The sequence below is a fragment of the Haemaphysalis longicornis genome, unplaced genomic scaffold (assembly GCF_048455015.1).
Source record: "Haemaphysalis longicornis isolate Haplotype H1 unplaced genomic scaffold, Haemaphysalis longicornis Haplotype H1 scaffold_14, whole genome shotgun sequence".
In the NCBI taxonomy this organism is placed as follows: Eukaryota; Metazoa; Arthropoda; class Arachnida; order Ixodida; family Ixodidae; genus Haemaphysalis; species Haemaphysalis longicornis.
In genome coordinates, this window is record NW_027526245.1 from 2,415,648 (window position 1) to 2,433,085 (window position 17,438).

Below are 17,438 nucleotides of genomic sequence, written 5' to 3' on the forward strand. Positions count from 1 at the left end.
CTGGTGGCAACTCCTTCTGGCCCCGCCGCCGGGTCACCTCGTCAAAACCCGAACTGAACTTCCGAAAACAGGCAAGCTACCCTAGCCCCTCCCACCCATGCTCGTCACACCCGCTCCCGCCCCTCCCTCCCTCCCATGACATCCTTAAAGAGCTTAACGCCATTAGGGCGGAAGTGATTCTCCTTCGCCAGGAGAACGCAGAACTCAGGCAGAAAAACCAATCTCGGAAACAGATAATTACTCCTTTACGTGGAAGAAGCTCCCTCTCCCTCTCCCAATCCCCAACCACCCAAGCGTAAGGCAGTTTCAGACGACTCCCAGTCCGCTTCCGCCTCGTCGGACAGAGAGGAACTGGTGGGCAAGCACCTTACCGCTATAGAAGACTCATGTAAGCAGGCGCTCCTGGAGCAAAAGGCAGAATACTCCAACTTTTACAAAGGTCTGCAAGGCATTCTCTCCGTTGTTCAGGCCAACATTCAAAAACTACGAACAGAACTGCACGATTTCACGAGGGAAATGTTTGCCCGTATTAACGCTTCCACGGCTCCTCCTGCGGTGAACCAGCCCCCTTATGACACCACGTATGAACAACAATAAGGAAGTGCTCCGAGTCTGGCAGTGGAATTGCAGAGGGTACCGATGAAACGCCCTAATCTGCAGATGCTCATTCAGTCTACGGAGTTACCCCCTGTAGTTATTGTCTTACAGGAAACAGGCACTGCAGTTAAGCTCCCGGGTTACAAGGCGTTCCAATGTATAACCAATCCAAAAACGGCGGTCTTGGTTCAACGAAATGTGCCAGCTCGAAGATCTCAATTCGATAGCGTTGATATCGTACGTGATCTTGTCGTGTTATTTTAAACGAGATGCACTTAGGATATACATACTTATCGTATATAGCAGCCCCAAAGATACTGGGCACAAATTTGGTCACTTATTTTCTCTCGCTAAGCAGGCAGCCCAGAATCGCATGCTGATCATAGCAAAGGACTTCAAAACCCCTCATACTGCTTGGAGATACTTTCAGCGTACAAAGAAAGGTCGCCTGCTATGGGAACAAATACAAGCACACAGGCTTGTTATTGAGTCAGATTCCTTGAGTCAGAATATTGAGTCAGATCCCACCAGATTTGGCAATAGCGTCCAGAAACACTCCTCCCCAGTCCTCACAATCACTCACAAAATCAAGCGCTGCCGTTGGACCTGCACTGATTCATCGCTCGGCAGCGATCACTTAAATATTCAAACGGATATCTTCCTTGACGCTACCATTCCGCCGTGAACCAGACAAACCTATTTTACTAATTGGGATGAATTCCGCAACATCCGTGCTAATAACCCCTCGCAAGAAGTTAGCAACGACAACTTCCAGGACTGAGTAGACAGAATCATATCCGATGCCCGACTTGTAAGCACTCGCTTAGACCCAGAAATTCCTTCGGATGTAGTAGATTCCCGGCTACAGCACATGTGGGAAGCATTCGAAAGCATACAATGCCGTTGGCGCAACAAGTACAACCGCAAACTCCGCCTGAAGCTAGCTGAGTTAACCGAGTCCATACGAAAACACGCTGCCGAATTAGCGCGAGATCAATGGGGCCAAATCTGTGATTAGATGAAAGTAAACCTCAGTATGAAACCCACATGGTCACTACTCAGACATCTTCTAGATCCCGAACGGTCCAAGACAACTCAGTTGAATCGACTATCCGCCATAGTTCATAGTTTCCCGGGCACAAATTAGCAACTCCTCAATAAGGTACGCTCTCTTTACATCCCGATAGGCGATAGACAGGCTCTTCCGTCCTATCCAGGGGAAGCTAATGCTGAACTAAATGCTGAAATAACGAAAGCGGAGATACGAGCCGCCCTCATCCACATTCGCCCAGGGTCGGCCCCAGCACCAGACGGCATCACAAATAAGATGCTCCGTAATCTAGACGACCAATCTATTTCAACCCTTACAAAATGCTATAACCATTTTTGGAAACTCGGCGTTGTACCCCAGTCCTGGAAGCACGCAAAAGTTGCCCTGATACCTAAACCGGGGAAGCCGCTCAATATTGAACATCTTCGGCCCATCTCCCTCACTTCGTGCATTGGAAAAGTACTATAGCACATCATCAATGTTCGCCTTACGAATTATCTCAACTCTACTGATTTTGTTCCTCAGTCCATGATTGGCTTTAGATCAGGATTGTCCACTCACGATATTCTTCTTCAACTATCCCGGGAAGTATTTACCCCTCCGTCAAAAATGGACACGGCCGCTGTACTTGCCCTAGACCTCAAGAAGGCATTTGACCGGGTATCACACAAGGCAATCTTGGAAGGGCTGGCAACAGCCTCCCATGGAAAACGTACTTACAACTACGTCAGGGACTTCCTCACGTCTCGCACTGCAATTATTCAAGTCGGAGACGTCACATCAGACGTTGTTGAACTCCCCTCCGCAGGGCGCCTTACTGTCTCCGCTTTTTTTTAATCTCGCGCTCCTCAACATCCCCAAGAGGTTGGAAAGAATCCCGCACCTTCACCGAGTGGCCGCGATGCCCTCATAGAAGAAGCCCTACAAGGTCGTGCACAGGTGGTTGTCGAGGAGGCCGGTGCGGCAGGACTAAACTGTTCACTTCAGAAATCTCAGCTCCTTCTACCCGCGAAGCGTAGATCGGAAGCCCTCAGGACATAAAAAATTAGATTGAGACAAACACCATCCCAACAGTAGGAAGTGTTAAAAGTCTTGGTCTTTTCAAACAGCGTAACAGATCAAACAGTCAATTTATATCGCAAATTACATCGCATGTAAACCAAACTCTCGGCCTAATTCGACGAATAACCACCCGTCACAAAGGACTTAAGGAAACTGAAAGCCTCCAGCTGGTACAAGCTTTCGTGATAAGCCGCATCACCTACTCACTCCCTTATCTTTATGTACCAAAAACCGAACTGCAGAAAATTGATTGTCTCATGAGAAAAGCTTATAAGGGGGTGTTAAAGTGCCCATGCACGTATCCACTGCTCGACTCGAACGTCTGAGGGTCTATAATACCGCCGAGCCCATCATATTAATCAACTGAGGAGGCTTTCGGCCACCTCCACCGGAAGGCACATACTATATCGTCCGAAGCTTCACGCCCTTTTAATTACTGATAAGAGACTCCTCATTCCCCGCGATACGCATGCGTGTCTTATAGTCCGCCCCATACCGCGCAATATGCAACCCATTCATCACAAGGGTCGCAGGGAGCATAGAGAACAAGTGTGCGAAGGTGGGCGAGTCGGTAAGGATTCATGATTAGAAACAGCGCAAGAGACAGGACGAGGAAACAGGACGAGCGCTCGTCCTTGTCAGGTTCCTCGTCCTGTATCTTGCGCTGTTTCTAATCATAAAGCATAGAGCACGAGAGCTGTGCCAGCGCTTTTCAATGAATCCAGGCATACTTTATGTCGACGCGGTGGACTATCGATACCACGCCGCATACGCAGTGGCAATAGTCGACCGACCAAATGCCCCCCCCCCCCTGTCACCTCCCTCTCCGTCCGTACCACCTGTCCGGCGACGGTGGAAGAGACGGCAATTGCACTAGCCTTAACTCAACGGCCAGCCCCCGCAATCGTAATCTCTGATTCGAATACGGCCGTTCAAAATTTCGCCCGGATTCTAATAACCCCGCAGGCCCTCCAAATTCTCTCCAAAAATCCACCCACCACCCCGATAGAACTGATCCGGACCCCAACCCACACCGGTGTGGGGAGTAACGAGTCGGCCCACGCTACTGCTCGAGAACTAACTATCCGAGCGGGCCCTAGCCTTGTCCCCTGCCACGGTGCCAGATCGGCTCGAGATAGCCTCCTCAGCTATCACTACTTGGTCCTACACTACCGTCTCTCAATGCCGCGCGTTTCCCCCCGCTCATGTCAGCCTTAATAACTCCCAGGAACGCACGTGGCGGCTCTTGCACACCGACACTTTTCCGTGTCGTGCAGTACTGCACCGTAATCACCCCTCACTATTTCCCTCCTCCAACTCCCCTTCGTGCGGTGCTCTAGCCACCATGTCGCACTCTATGTGGGCATGTCCTAATGATCCCTTCTCCTCCATAGAGCGTGACGAGGAGTGGGAGGGGGCGCTGGGCAGCTCGGATCCGGTGATCCAAATCTCCCTGGTGAACCGAGCCACCGCTGTCGCCGACAGGCTCATGCCACCGGCCACCCCGCCCTCTTAACTGCCTTGTACATTATAGTTTTTCTCTCTCTCTCTCTCTCCCTTGTTGTGGCGCCGTCCACACCCCACTGCGCATGCTCGGCGCATCTCGGGCCGGCCAAGGAAGACACTGGTAACACTGTCGCTCCAGGAGCTATTAAAAGGTAAGACACCACCGGGTGTTCAGCAAGCCGAGCATGCGCAGTGGGGTATGGACGGCGCAACAACGACAAGGGAGGGACATAGCCCCGTCGCATCTAATAAATTACACCATCTTCCGTAGGGGAACCCTGAGTAGTATGCGAAGCAGCCATGGGGTCAATGCAATTTCCCATTTCGTATTGCCGGTAAGTGAAATGTGTGGTAGTTACCATGGAAACCAAACTATAAATATAACGGTATCTGCGTCCATCAACCTAACGGAAACGACGAACTGAAAACTAATGGGCACTTGAATCGACCCCATGGCTGCTTTCCATACAACTAAGGGTTCCCCCACGGGAAAATGGTGTAATTTTTTTTCATATGCCGCCAGGAGGCGGCGGTTTTCTGCAGTAGATGTAGAATATCATTTGCTATCGAAAAACTAAGCATCCATGAATTTTTTAATAGAGAGACACTGTCAATATTCCTTCTATACTAATTTCTTGTCTTATATTTGCGTAATGTATTCTTGTTCGACAAAGTTGACAAGTATGGACATATAAACCAGGTCTAGACGCTTGCATGTGGCTGTGAGTATATAAGACTATTGCGCAATATCAATTTTACTTTGGCCCGGTGGCTGAACCGAAACAAAGAAAGACAGACCGCAGACAGCCAGACAGACAGACAGACAGACAGACAGACAGACAGACATACAGACATACAGACAGACCAAAATTTCTGGGTTTAGGTGGCCCAAGAAAGACTATCGTCTTTTAAATAATATGAGCGCAATTGGGCATTCCAGCACTGAATGTTGGCGGAGCCATTCTTGGTGCGAGTACTCTGTACTTATAACAATGCTCCCTCTTCCTCTGTACACGATCCTTATCCCTAGCTGACGCCCCAGCACTTCGTCCTCAGCCACTGCAGATACCCATCATCATGGGGTGTTGACGTGGGTTCTTCGCTCGAGCTGCCGAATCAGCGGTCGCCCTGAACATTAACCTCTCCAGTGAACCGTGTCCTCTCAACACTGTAAGAAACTCTTTAAAGTTGAGGAATTGTTCCATAAATGGAGCTCAAAAATTTTACTTCGGTTTGATTATTTGAACCTTCAGCCAAGAAGGGAAAAAAATGTTACGGTTTTTGACTGATTTTGGTTGATTTACTCTTACTAATGAAGCAGGTGACGTGGCCACTGACTCGGAATGTGCCGATCTCTTTAATAGAGCCTTTACATCTGTTTTTAGCAAAGAAACTGACGTTCCACCCCCGCCACAGCCTACGGTAGTCAGTACTGCAATGCCGCCAATCCTTTTTGTTGAACCCGGAGTTTTAGCAATCATTGATAAACTTGAATTATCTTCATCATCAGGTATCGACAACATAAATTCGAAATTTCTAAAGAACACTCAACACATCTGTGCAATATTTTTGTCCCTACTTTACTCTCAGTCTCTTTCCACGGGTCAGCTTCCTGAAGATTGGAAACATGGAAATATCACACCACTATTCAAATCAGGTATCAGGTATCCATTATCGACCCATTTCATTAACCAGCATCCCATGCAAAATCATTGAACATGTCATCTACACCCGGATCATGGACTTCCTAGATTCAAATAGCTTTTTCAATTCCGCGCAGCATGGCTTTCGCAAAGGTTTCTCGTGCGAGACTCAACTGGCCATGTTTTCGCGCGACTTGCATATTAACTTGGATTCTAACGTGCAGACTGATGCCATCTTTCTGGACTTCGCGAAAGCGTTTGATAAAGTACCCCATAAGCGCCTTGTATTAAAACTTTACCGGTTAAACCTACACCCCGACGTCCTAAATTGGATCCGAGAATTTTTAGGTAACCGCACTCAAGCTGTCTTTGTTAACAGTGCTACCTCTACTTCCCTTCCGGTAACATTAGGTGTTCCGCAAGGGTCAGTTCTGGGTCCGCTTTTATTCCTAATGTTTATTAACGATCTCCCAACTCACGTATCCTGTAAAATCCGAATGTTTGCCGATGATTGTGTTATTTATCACACTGTTTGTAACGCTTCTGATCAATTAGCTCTACAAAGTGATCTTCACAATGTAAAACGATGGTGCGAAGATTGGCCAATGGAACTTAACCCTCACAAATGCAAAGCCTTATCCTTCACCCGCCGCCGCTCTCCACTTGTTTTTCCTTATGCTATCAGTAATGTTCCAGTTGAAACAGTTAATTCATTTAAATATATGGGGGTCACATTCTGCAATGATCTTTCATGGGGTTTGCATATCACGAAAGTCATATCATCGGCAAATAAAACATTGGGATTATTGCGACGTCATCTACGTAACGCACCTAGCAATGTAAAATTATTAGCGTACAAAAGCCTTGTCAGAACTAAACTCGAATATGCTTCCCCAATCTGGAGCCCGCAACAAGCCTATCTTGAAGACACCCTTGAGTCTCTTCAAAACCGTGCCGCTAGGTTTATCCATAGTTCTTACTCCCATGACGTCAGCGTATCTTCACTAAAGGCAGAAATTCAACTACCCCTCCTTTTCCTTCGCCGCCGTATCGCCAGTCTTTCATTATTTCATAAGTTTTTTCACAGCTCGATGCGCATGCCACCTTATTTTGTTCCCCCAGCGCACATCTCTCAACGAACCGGTCATCCCCTTCAAGTCGCACGACCACGTGCACGCACCGTTACTTTTTCGACATCATTTTTCCCTCGCACAACAGTTGCCTGGAATGGCCTTTCAGGCGACATTCCTGCCATTACTTGTACTTCTACTTTCATAAGCACTATCACTAATCATCTTTCACCTTAGGACAAACGATTGTTTTCTGCTCAGTTTTTTATGTACCCACCCCTTATGTAATACCCCGCAAGGGGTCTTTAAGGAAATTAAATGAAATGAAATGAAATGAGAACATGCCGTATGGCTAGCAAACAAGTAGGCGAGGAACCTCGCTAGCTGCTAGGGAGCCGCACACCATAGAACGCGACTGCAGCCACAGAATGTTCTGTAAAATGTACGACTATAAAACGGCATTGAAGTGCATCCCAGCCTCTAAGATTGTCGCAATCAATGCGTCGCAGCGGTAGGTTACTTGTCCATACGCTCCTTCGAAATGCGCGCCCTGGCATCTTCCCCAACCTTAGTATCCCGCGTCGGAGTCTGCTGGGACCACGGATTTCGGGACGGGCGTTTTCTTGGCGTTCCACATCGCGCTCGTTTTTTATATCTAAATTCCCCAAGCGCGCTCTCTTAATACAGCTTGCAAGGGTTAAGGCTTGGGTGAGTTGGTGCATGATTATGAAAGGGGAACAGCGCAAACTCAGATAAGGCACAAGAAGAAGGAGGTGACAAACACGAGCGCTGACTTACAACTGAGGTTTATTCCTTGGCTTTTCACATATATATGCCAATAGTAAAAAGCACAAAACAAAACCGAAAATTTCACGATAGAAGGAGATACGAAGCCGCTCGTCACGCTTCACCGACGCCATGTGCCACGAACACTTGCTGTACTATTGAGGGACAGATAATTAATCTCTTTCTGCGAGAGGGACAAGGAAGGAACGCTAACACATTTATCTTTTGTGCGCAATATTTCAATAACACCGACGAAGCAGGTCTTAAATCGTTGATGTTCCAGGTGTTAGATCATTTCCGTCATTGCTTTAAACCTTTGGTCTTAAATTTTGAAATTCCAGTTGACAGAACTATCCGGTTTTTAGATCTTAAGCTTCATTTTTCGCACAATCACATCTGCTGGGCGTACCAACCACGAGCCAGCAAACCACTTCCCTTTTGACTCATCACATTCTAAACTCGTGAAAAGGCCTATCGTAACAATGTGTTTTAAAAATGCCCTTAACAAGTCCTGTTTCGATTCGATACGAGAAAGCTTTCGTAAGCAGGTTGATCGGCTTCTGATAGCGAGGTACCCACAGCAGCTATTGGCCTCGATAGCAGAATCAATGATGCAGAGGTTAAAAAAAGAGAGGGGCGTGACAGTGAAGCAGATGTAGAAACTAACAAACGTGACAAACTTACTGTTATTCCTTACATGCACCGGATAGCGCACAATTGGAAAAAGATAGGAAAAAGAGCTAGCGTAAATGTTGTGTTTTCCGCTCCCAACAAGCTTTCCCCCATGTGTTCTAGAGTAAACAAAACCAAAAGAACAGTGCAGTCTTGCTCCGTAATGCACGAAAACCGGTTTGTTGAATGTGTTAAAGCCGCCGTCTATTCCCTTCCGCTGTCTTGTGGGAAAACGTACGTAGGCCAAACTGGACGATGCCTAAATGAAAGATTAAGAGAACATAACTATAACGCACATACGGCGATTAGTGGCCACTTAAATGTCCACTGTCGGGATTGCCGCGACTGCGCCCCAATATTTCAAGAAACGCAGGTCATTTCACGACACAAAGATAAAATACCAAGAGAAATAATTGAAGCCGCAGAAATATTGCGCAGAAAAGATAAATGTGTTAGCGTTCCTTCCTTGTCCCTCTCGCAGAAAGAGATTAATTATCTGTCCCTCAATAGTACAGCAAGTGTTTGTGGCACATGGCGTCGGTGAAGCGTGACGAGCGGCTTCGTATCTCCTTCTATCGTGAAATTTTCGGTTTTTTTTGTGCTTTTTACTATTGGCATATATATGTGAAAAGCCAAGGAATAAACAAGGTAAATATAAATGGTAGCGAAGCTTCGGGCAAAAAGCGGTTCAGAACCTATTGCCAGCGACATCAGCATGGGGGCTTATGGGAGTGGCGATTGAAGCGCGACTAGGTGAGGAGGGAACAAACACTAGTAACAAAAAACCAAGTTTTGTTCAACAATAAAACAACATTTATATTTTACGAACAATATTTATTTCTGAACCACATTTATTTAGTCACAATGTGTAAATAATTTATGAAATGGTGTTCATTCTCACAAACCTTTTTTGTAGCGCCCTCTGAAGAATGGCACATGTCATTGCTCTGTGATGCAGTCTTTGTAGTGTTCAGAAAGGCGCTCCTAAAGTTCGTCTGCTAGGAAACGCCCCTCGCGTGTTTTGGTAGTGCGCATTTGCATTTTTTTTCCTTGTTAATTTGGTGTGCACTTAATTTTTGCTGTGCGTGGAGTTGCGAGGTGCGTTGTATCGTCGGTGGACACGTTCAGTACCGTGCCCGGCGGGCATGGTGAACTACGGGACGATGCTGCCCGCGGTTTGAGCGGAGCGCTTTCCTCGGTACCTACGGAAACGATGTGCTGTACAAGGTTGCAACAGCAACTCCCGTGCGCCCGGCGTTTCACTTCACCATTTTCCTGTCATTTGCACAGGTAACGCGAAACTATAGTACTGTTAATAAGTGCACGGGGGTTGTGTAAGGGTAAGTGGTGGTGCTTCGAAAAAAAATGGGTCTAAAGCTTTGTTATGTAACAGTTCTCTATTGATGTCACCTCAGGCTGGCTCGGAGCAAGTGGTGTCAATTACTCTAGGACTTCTCAGCGTAGTACCAATAGAATTTAAACGAGTCGCTTTAATTGTTTATCTCAGTGTCTTCTCTATTGCATTACAACGCTTGTAGTGCGCGTTGCTTCCCGCACTTGTATGCGCAAGCATTATTTCCATCGCAGTACTGCGTTGTGCTGCTCCGTGCTGCGCTGCTGCCAGATCTTTCCTGCTATGTGCTTTTACATACTGCCGTCGCTTTCGTTTGCATTGATCCATTTTTCCTCTGTTTACTTATCTGTTGCGACACTTGCCTAATAATGCAACCAGGAAAGTGCAGGCGTGAATGCTGAGTGAACTTCTGTAGAAACCCTTGTCTACTTGATAAGACGCCGGGACAGCTGTGGTGTGCTTGCGGCACTTTCGTGAATCGGCATTCCTGCGGCCCGGTTTTCTGCGTCAAGATGCAGTCCCTAGTTCTTTTCTCTTGTTTCGAAGTAGTTCTGCTGTTGACGCTTTCATTGCTCATAATGCTGTGTGTTGCGGGTAAAGTCAATTTTTCGGCGCGTAAGGAAAATCATAATGCATGTAGTGCCCACGAACATTTTGGACTTGTATACGTGCTGATTTTGTGCAGTGTGGTAAATTTGTTTTATGTTTATTCTGGAATAAAATTCAAATGTCTTGATTATAGAATGACTATGAGTTATTTCTTCTCCTAGAACAGAAGTCCACAAACTGAGCAAGCATTATATAACCTTGATCTATAATTAAGGCACGCACGCAACCTGCGTATGTGCGACGCAATTAAACCCAGCAGTGGCCTTGGTAGAAACTGGTATCGGGGTAAGGAGTGGGCACGTTTTTTATATGGAAGGGGGGCCAAGGAGAGTGGCCAAGTGTCATTTTGTGCTCTGTATCCCAAGGTAGAAAAAAAATTGTCTGGGGGGGGGGGGTGGGGGGGGCGGGGGCTACGTGTGCCACCCACTGCAATCAAAATAAACTGATTGCTTTTATACAGCAGTGGAAGGCATGAATACAGAATAAAGGTTCAGGGAAGATGCAAGATGTTTTTTATAAACACCGAGGCGAATCATACGACAGTATGCTAAAGTACGTTTCTCTAGTCACGAGTATAAGCTGGCGTTGACTTGAAACGCACACGCCAAGGGCTCGCCAACTTGCGTCAGATGGCAATGACTTGAGCCATCAGCGATCAGAGGCCTGCTAAGGCTATTTTGAAATCAAATTTTCCCGCTAATGCCACCAAAATGACGTCACTTTCTGACCGGATCTTGCGTCACATCCTGTTTATTTTTTGTTCCGCCGGAAGTGTTCACTCCTCACACACATGGCGCTAAGCCCCATGAGCAGCTTAAGAGCCGCCATTTTCTGAGCGTATGGGCTTCTATGGAAGCTTCGCTACCAGGTATATTTACCTTGGAATAAACCTCAGTTGTAAGTCAGCGCTCGTGTTTGTCACCTCCTTCTTCTTGGGTCTTGTCTGAGTTTGCGCTGTTCCCCTTTCATAATTCTCTTAATACTTTCCGTGATTCGAGTGATCGGCCATCTGTTAACTGAAATTTTTGCAGCGCCTACAAAATGCCATCACGTCGCCTTCCCGGCGCCTCCGTCATACGCGGAACCTATTAAGAACTAGTCACCAGTGCAAAACGTCCCGAACGCGATGCCTATAGTATGGCCCAAGGGTGTACCTAGGGGAGGGTTTCGGTGTGAGTACATCTCCAGAAATTTTCTGAGTGGTGCATTCTCCTCTTTGTGCCGGCCGCATTTCGGCATTTTTTTGTCCCGCTGTTCACACTCCGCATCCATGTATTAATATGCAAAAATGAAATTCAGAAATTAGACAAGAAAATTGAAATGAAATGATGTTTGCGCGCAGGCTACCTTTCCTTTCATTTTTTGTTTTTTTTCTTTTGCTAGTGGTGTATAACACCCCTCAAAAAGTATCTCTGGTTATGCTACTGGTAAGGTCCTGCCCATGAGACGTGTATCCGGTAATCCTCGCTTCCCCGCTCTACAGCGACCGGGTTTAGATGCTTTAGTCCAAAGCGCAGCGTCATTTCTACTTACCTCCTGGTGGCGCCGCTTCGCTGCGTTGATAGCGTCTCGGCGACCAAAGCTGGTTTCGCTTTATCTTAGTCGCAGCAGCGTAAATGCGTAGTTACAAGGGCGTACTTACAATGCGCACAAAGTGTTATCTATATTATTCCCATTGTGGTACCATACGGAACGGCGGGCGGACGGGAACATTTTAAGTGCGAATGCATTTTATAGCGGACCCTGAATCACTCGTCCGCCGTCCGCGCTCCCCCTCTCCCCTTGCAACGGCGCGGAGGAGGAGAGAGAGCGTGCGTAGCAATGGTCTCGGCGTAGCAACGGTCTCCTGCTCGGCGTAGCTGTCTCTCGGCGCGCCAGCCAGGCCACTACACTATATAAAAAAATACCAGCATCCGGCGCCCGGTTTCGATCCGAGGACGTTGCGGCCGCCGCGCGACGCTCTACCGACTAAGCCACGGAAGCCACGCTGACTTAAGAGTTAGGAACGCTCCTTATATCTTTAACGCATTCAAACTACGTCGTCAGCGGCGTTGCGTTGGCGACTCAGCGGCGTTATAGCGGCTTGGTAACTGCGTGGTGTACACGTGATACTACAAACCCGATGGAAGAGATGGAAGAGAAGGCGGCGAGGCGGTGTGCTGCGGGTGCCGAGCGCAAGCGCCGCAAGCGGGCCGACAACCGTGCATTCGCACTTTCACATTCTCCCCCTCGGGGAAATGCGGGGGACTTTTTTAACGATAGGGGAAGAGTATGTGCTGACCATGCGAAAACACTCTTGAACAGAATGTATGCGCTGACTGTCTGGCTTTTCGGGCCCTCAATTATGTACGCGCGCCCGATTTCGAACAAACACTTGCTATCAGGAAATGTGCTAACCGTGTCACAGGCTAGGTTAAAGCTGCGCTGATAATGAAGGCCGACCCAAACGGTGTTAGCTCAAACTCTATCCCACTCACAACGAAAGAGATAGATATTTATAAGCCTAGCGCTCATAAAATCCAGACAAACAGAATTTTTATGGTTGGTAGTTTAATATTTGTTGTAAAGAGTGGTGAAATATTACGTTTCTTCATCGCTTATCTGTGTCATTTATTATTCTGTCCTTGCAATTCTCACTGCTCTTGTTAATATGTTAAGCAGTTACGACTATTTTCTAGTCCCTTTCCATATTTCGTATTTTGGAATAGTATCCCTTTGCTACAGCTGCGTTTACCGTTTTCGCTTTTTTTGTTCCGCGTGCATGACATGATGGTTCATTTTATTTTCGCCAGCTTTCTGCTTTTCCTTTTGCAAGAACCCGGAAACCGCTTAACATTTTTACGGAATTCCAACACAAAATCAGCACGACTGTTTGTAACCCGATGAGTGCTCCTTCAAATCGTAAGCCACGAATAGTGTCTCCGAATTTCGCTGCGGAGTACCGACGTGGACGGCCAACTCTTCCTACTGCCGAGGTAGCGGCCGCCGATGATGTTTCCGGCAAATGATGCTGCTATTCATACTTCCAGGCAAAGCTTCCCGGTAGCGTCCGTAGCCCGGCTGTGCACTTATATCCTAGAACATTTCAGAAGTGACCAAAAGTTTAGGAGCCGTTTACTGTACAGACGCCAAAATCTCGCGTGCTGGTACAGTGCGCCTAATAGTGCGTTCACCAGTACGGGATAGTAAAACGTGTGCAAACTTCTGAGGCGCTTACCTGTATACCTTCGAAGTGTGTGCTGCGCTTCAAACGCAAAGGCAGTTAAGGAGCGTTTCACGGGTACAACCGCAATACGCGGGATTTTCTGTTCAATGGTGCATATTATTCCTCCGCACCAAACTTTCTCTCAGGATTGGTTATCTAGTTTCAGAATCCGGGTTGGTTTCTTCATCAGTCACCGTCTTTTCATCTGGTTGTTGTTTAGTTCATTCCTACATACGGGTTTCCATTTCCTTGTTTCGTCTCTGTGTAAAGCGGCTATTATTACTGGTAGGAAGAAAATTTACATCTTTCACAATCGTACCGCCTTCAACATAAGACACAGTTTAATCTCGGCGATTGACTCATGAGGTGTTGCACCTTGCGCGTTTTCTCAAAACATCAATGTATAAGTTGGAAATTTCTGCCGCATGCTAGTGGTTCGAAATATTACTGCTGCGTTGCCGAAAGGCTAGCTATTTAAGGCGCCCATGATGTGAATACCGCGTTATTTGAAGCATGCTTAAGACAGCGTCACCAGGTTTGTTAGGACAGCCTGCACAGCTTTTAGGAGCGAAGCTCCTTACGGGCTAGGGCTGTCGTCGTCTCATGTCGTCGTCTCATGTCATCGTCGACGTAGTCACGGTACTAAAGCACGGGACAATCGATGTCTCTCCTTTTAGGGCCATGGTGTGAGGATATAGCGGTTCACTTATTTTAAGTGGGTCCATACTGACATACTCTGCTAAACGTCCTCATTCTGGTATATGGGGTACCTTTGGTTGATTTACACCTTTCTTGCTATTTTTTGTTCTAAAAGATTTATAGCTCGACTTCACTTCAGTGTGAACGCTTTTACAGCTCTCAAACCAGCAGAACTGAATAAATTCACAGTGCATCTTCTGTTCTCTGACAGAGGACCGGAAAGTGAAAGCCGCAGTGGTGATGTATTGGAAACTGACTGGAATGGCAGCGTTTCATGCTCTCTACCTCGACATTCACGTCCACTGTCTACATCTGTTTTCTGGTTTGGTATCTCATCGGCAACGGCTTCGTGGACGTCATCATGAATTTGCACGGTCTTTGCATTTTTTAAATATGTAGTCGGGTTAATTGCCAATGTCACGCCCACTTACCGAACTGGGACAAATTCCGAGAGGTGCGCCGTGGTCATGACGACCCAGAAATCTCACCGCTAGGTCTCGAGCGCTGGGTCCAGCAAATGGTAGCTGATGTCCGAGAAACCAGTACTCCCCTTGATCCCTGCATACCGGCGCAAACGGTCGACCCACACTTACAGCATCTTTGGGCAGCGTACTGCGGCATACAGCGCCGATGGCGGAAGCAAAAACATAATAGGAAACTTCGGGTTAGGGTAACTCGACTCGAAGCGGAAATTCTCAGATACTCGGCTGAGGTTACCCGTAACCAATGGTTTGAGATCTGTGACGGCATTAAAGGCACCTTAGGAATGAAACGTACCTGGTCCCTCTTAAGGCACCTTCTAGATCCGACGGGCTCTAAGACGGAACAACGCAACCGTCTCACAGTTATATTACATAAATTCTCGGGGGACAACGAACAGCTCCTGCGCACATTGAGCACGCATTACATCCCCACCGGTCCCTCGATTCCACTCGCGTCATACCGCGGCTCGCCTAACGAAACACTGGACGCACCCATCACGGAAGCAGAAGTGAGAAGCGCCCTCCTACTGATTCGGCCAGGATCCGCACCAGGTGCAGATGGCGTGACCAACAAACTTCTTCGCAACCTAGACGACCCTTCTATTACGGCTCTAACTGCTTACTTTAATTATTACTGGACTCAAGGCACTCTTCCCCCAGCATGGAAACATGCTTCCATAACATTAATTCCTAAGCCAGGCAAACCTCTTACTATCGAACACCTTCGACCCATATCTCTCACTTCGTGTATGGGCAAGGTGCTAGAACATGTAATCCTTAACAGACTAACCGCTCACATCACGAGCACGGAGGCCTTTCCCCCCACAGTCCTAGGGTTTAGACCTAAACTGTCCACCCAGGATGTCCTCCTGCAGTTACACCAAGAGATAATCTCCCAACCACCTAAGCGCGACGCAGCGGCGATCCTTGCGCTTGATTTGACAAAAGCATTCGACAGAGTCTCCCATAGTGCAATCCTCAGAGGCCTAGAGTCTATCCACCCAGGAGAGCGCACTTACAACTACGTACGCGATTTTCTCACCGCACGCACCGCCGCACTCCAGGTAGGCGAGCTCCATTCTGATCGCATTCGACTTCCTTCCATAGGTACACCCCAGGGTTCAGTATTGTCCCCTCTTTTGTTTAATTTGGCAATCTTGAACATCCCCAAAAAGTTAGATTCGGTACCTGGCCTCCGATACAGTTTATATGCCGACGACATTACGATGTGGGTACCTGGAGGTAGCGACGCTCAGATAGAAACCATCCTTCAACAGGGTGCCCATATCGTGGAGACAGAGGCGCAATTCGCTGGGTTATCCTGTTCTCCAGAAAAATCTGCCCTGCTCATTCTCCCTGCCCGGTCTTGTCGTGATTCGCCGAACATACAAGTTTCCCTCGGCAACCGAATAATCCCAGAGGTGCAAACCCTTAAGGTGCTAGGCCTAATTATACAACGCAATCGAGGTAACGCTAAATTCCTATCCCTACTTAACTCTCAAGTAAATCAAACAATTGGCCTTATTCGACGAATCGCTAGCCGTCACCACGGGCTCAAGGAGAGAGAACGAATCCGTCTAGTTCAGGCTTTCATCATCAGTCGGATCACGTACTCTCTCCCCTACCTTAAGCTTACCACCTCCGACATAGACAAAATTGACTGCCTCATCCGAAAGGCATACAAGGCAGCATTACAAATCCCCCTCTACTCGTCCACTGCCAGACTCGCCTCGTTGGGAGTATACAATACTGCCCACGAGCTACTAGAGGCCCATCGTATTAATCAGTTACGCCGCCTCTCTACCACTTACACAGGGCGGCACATTCTTCACCGCTTACGAATTGGCATCCCGGCAGCGGTGGAGAACGAAGCTTCGTTGCCTCGAGACATCCGAGACTGCCTCTGCATACGTCCACTCCCGCGCAACATGCACCCAGTGCATCACGCGGAGCGCAGGTGCCAGCGCGCCCGTGCCCTTTCAGATAAATACCCCATCTCCCCCACCACCATGTATGTAGACGCCGCGGAGTACCGACACGCGGAAGGATTTGCTCTCGCAGTGGTCACTCACCCCAACTCTCCCCCAGTCACCTCCCTTACCGTACGGACACCTTACCCCGCAACGGCGGAAGAGGCGGCAATAGCCCTGGCCCTTATCACTAGGCCGCAACCACACATTATAATCACTGATTCGAAGACGGCCGTTCAAAACTTCATTCGCGGTAGTATTTCGGCTACGGCACTCAAAATTATCCTCCAAAATCCCCCTCATCAACCAGTCGACATCGTCTGGACTCCGGCCCACACTGGGGTGGGAGGCAACGAGGCGGCCCACAAAGCAGCACGAGAACTCACCAGCCGTGCTGGGCTCGCTCCTGCTCCCTACCATGGTGCTCGGTCGGCCCGCGATCGACTGCTCTCGTACCAAGAGGTCACGGAGCATTACCGCCTCTCCCGCCGCCGCTATCCCCCTGCCCACACATCCCTCACCAACGATCAGGAGCGCCTATGGCGACTCCTTCAGACAAACTCCCTCGCCAGTCGGTCCCTCCTCCACAAGATCTATCCCTCTGAGTTCCCTTCACCCAACTGTCCCCTATGTGACTCCCTGGACACTCTAACCCACGCCATGTGGGCCTGCCCTCTTAACCCACTCCCCCCCATCTCCAGCGTCGAGCAGTGGGAGGACGCGCTGGGCAGC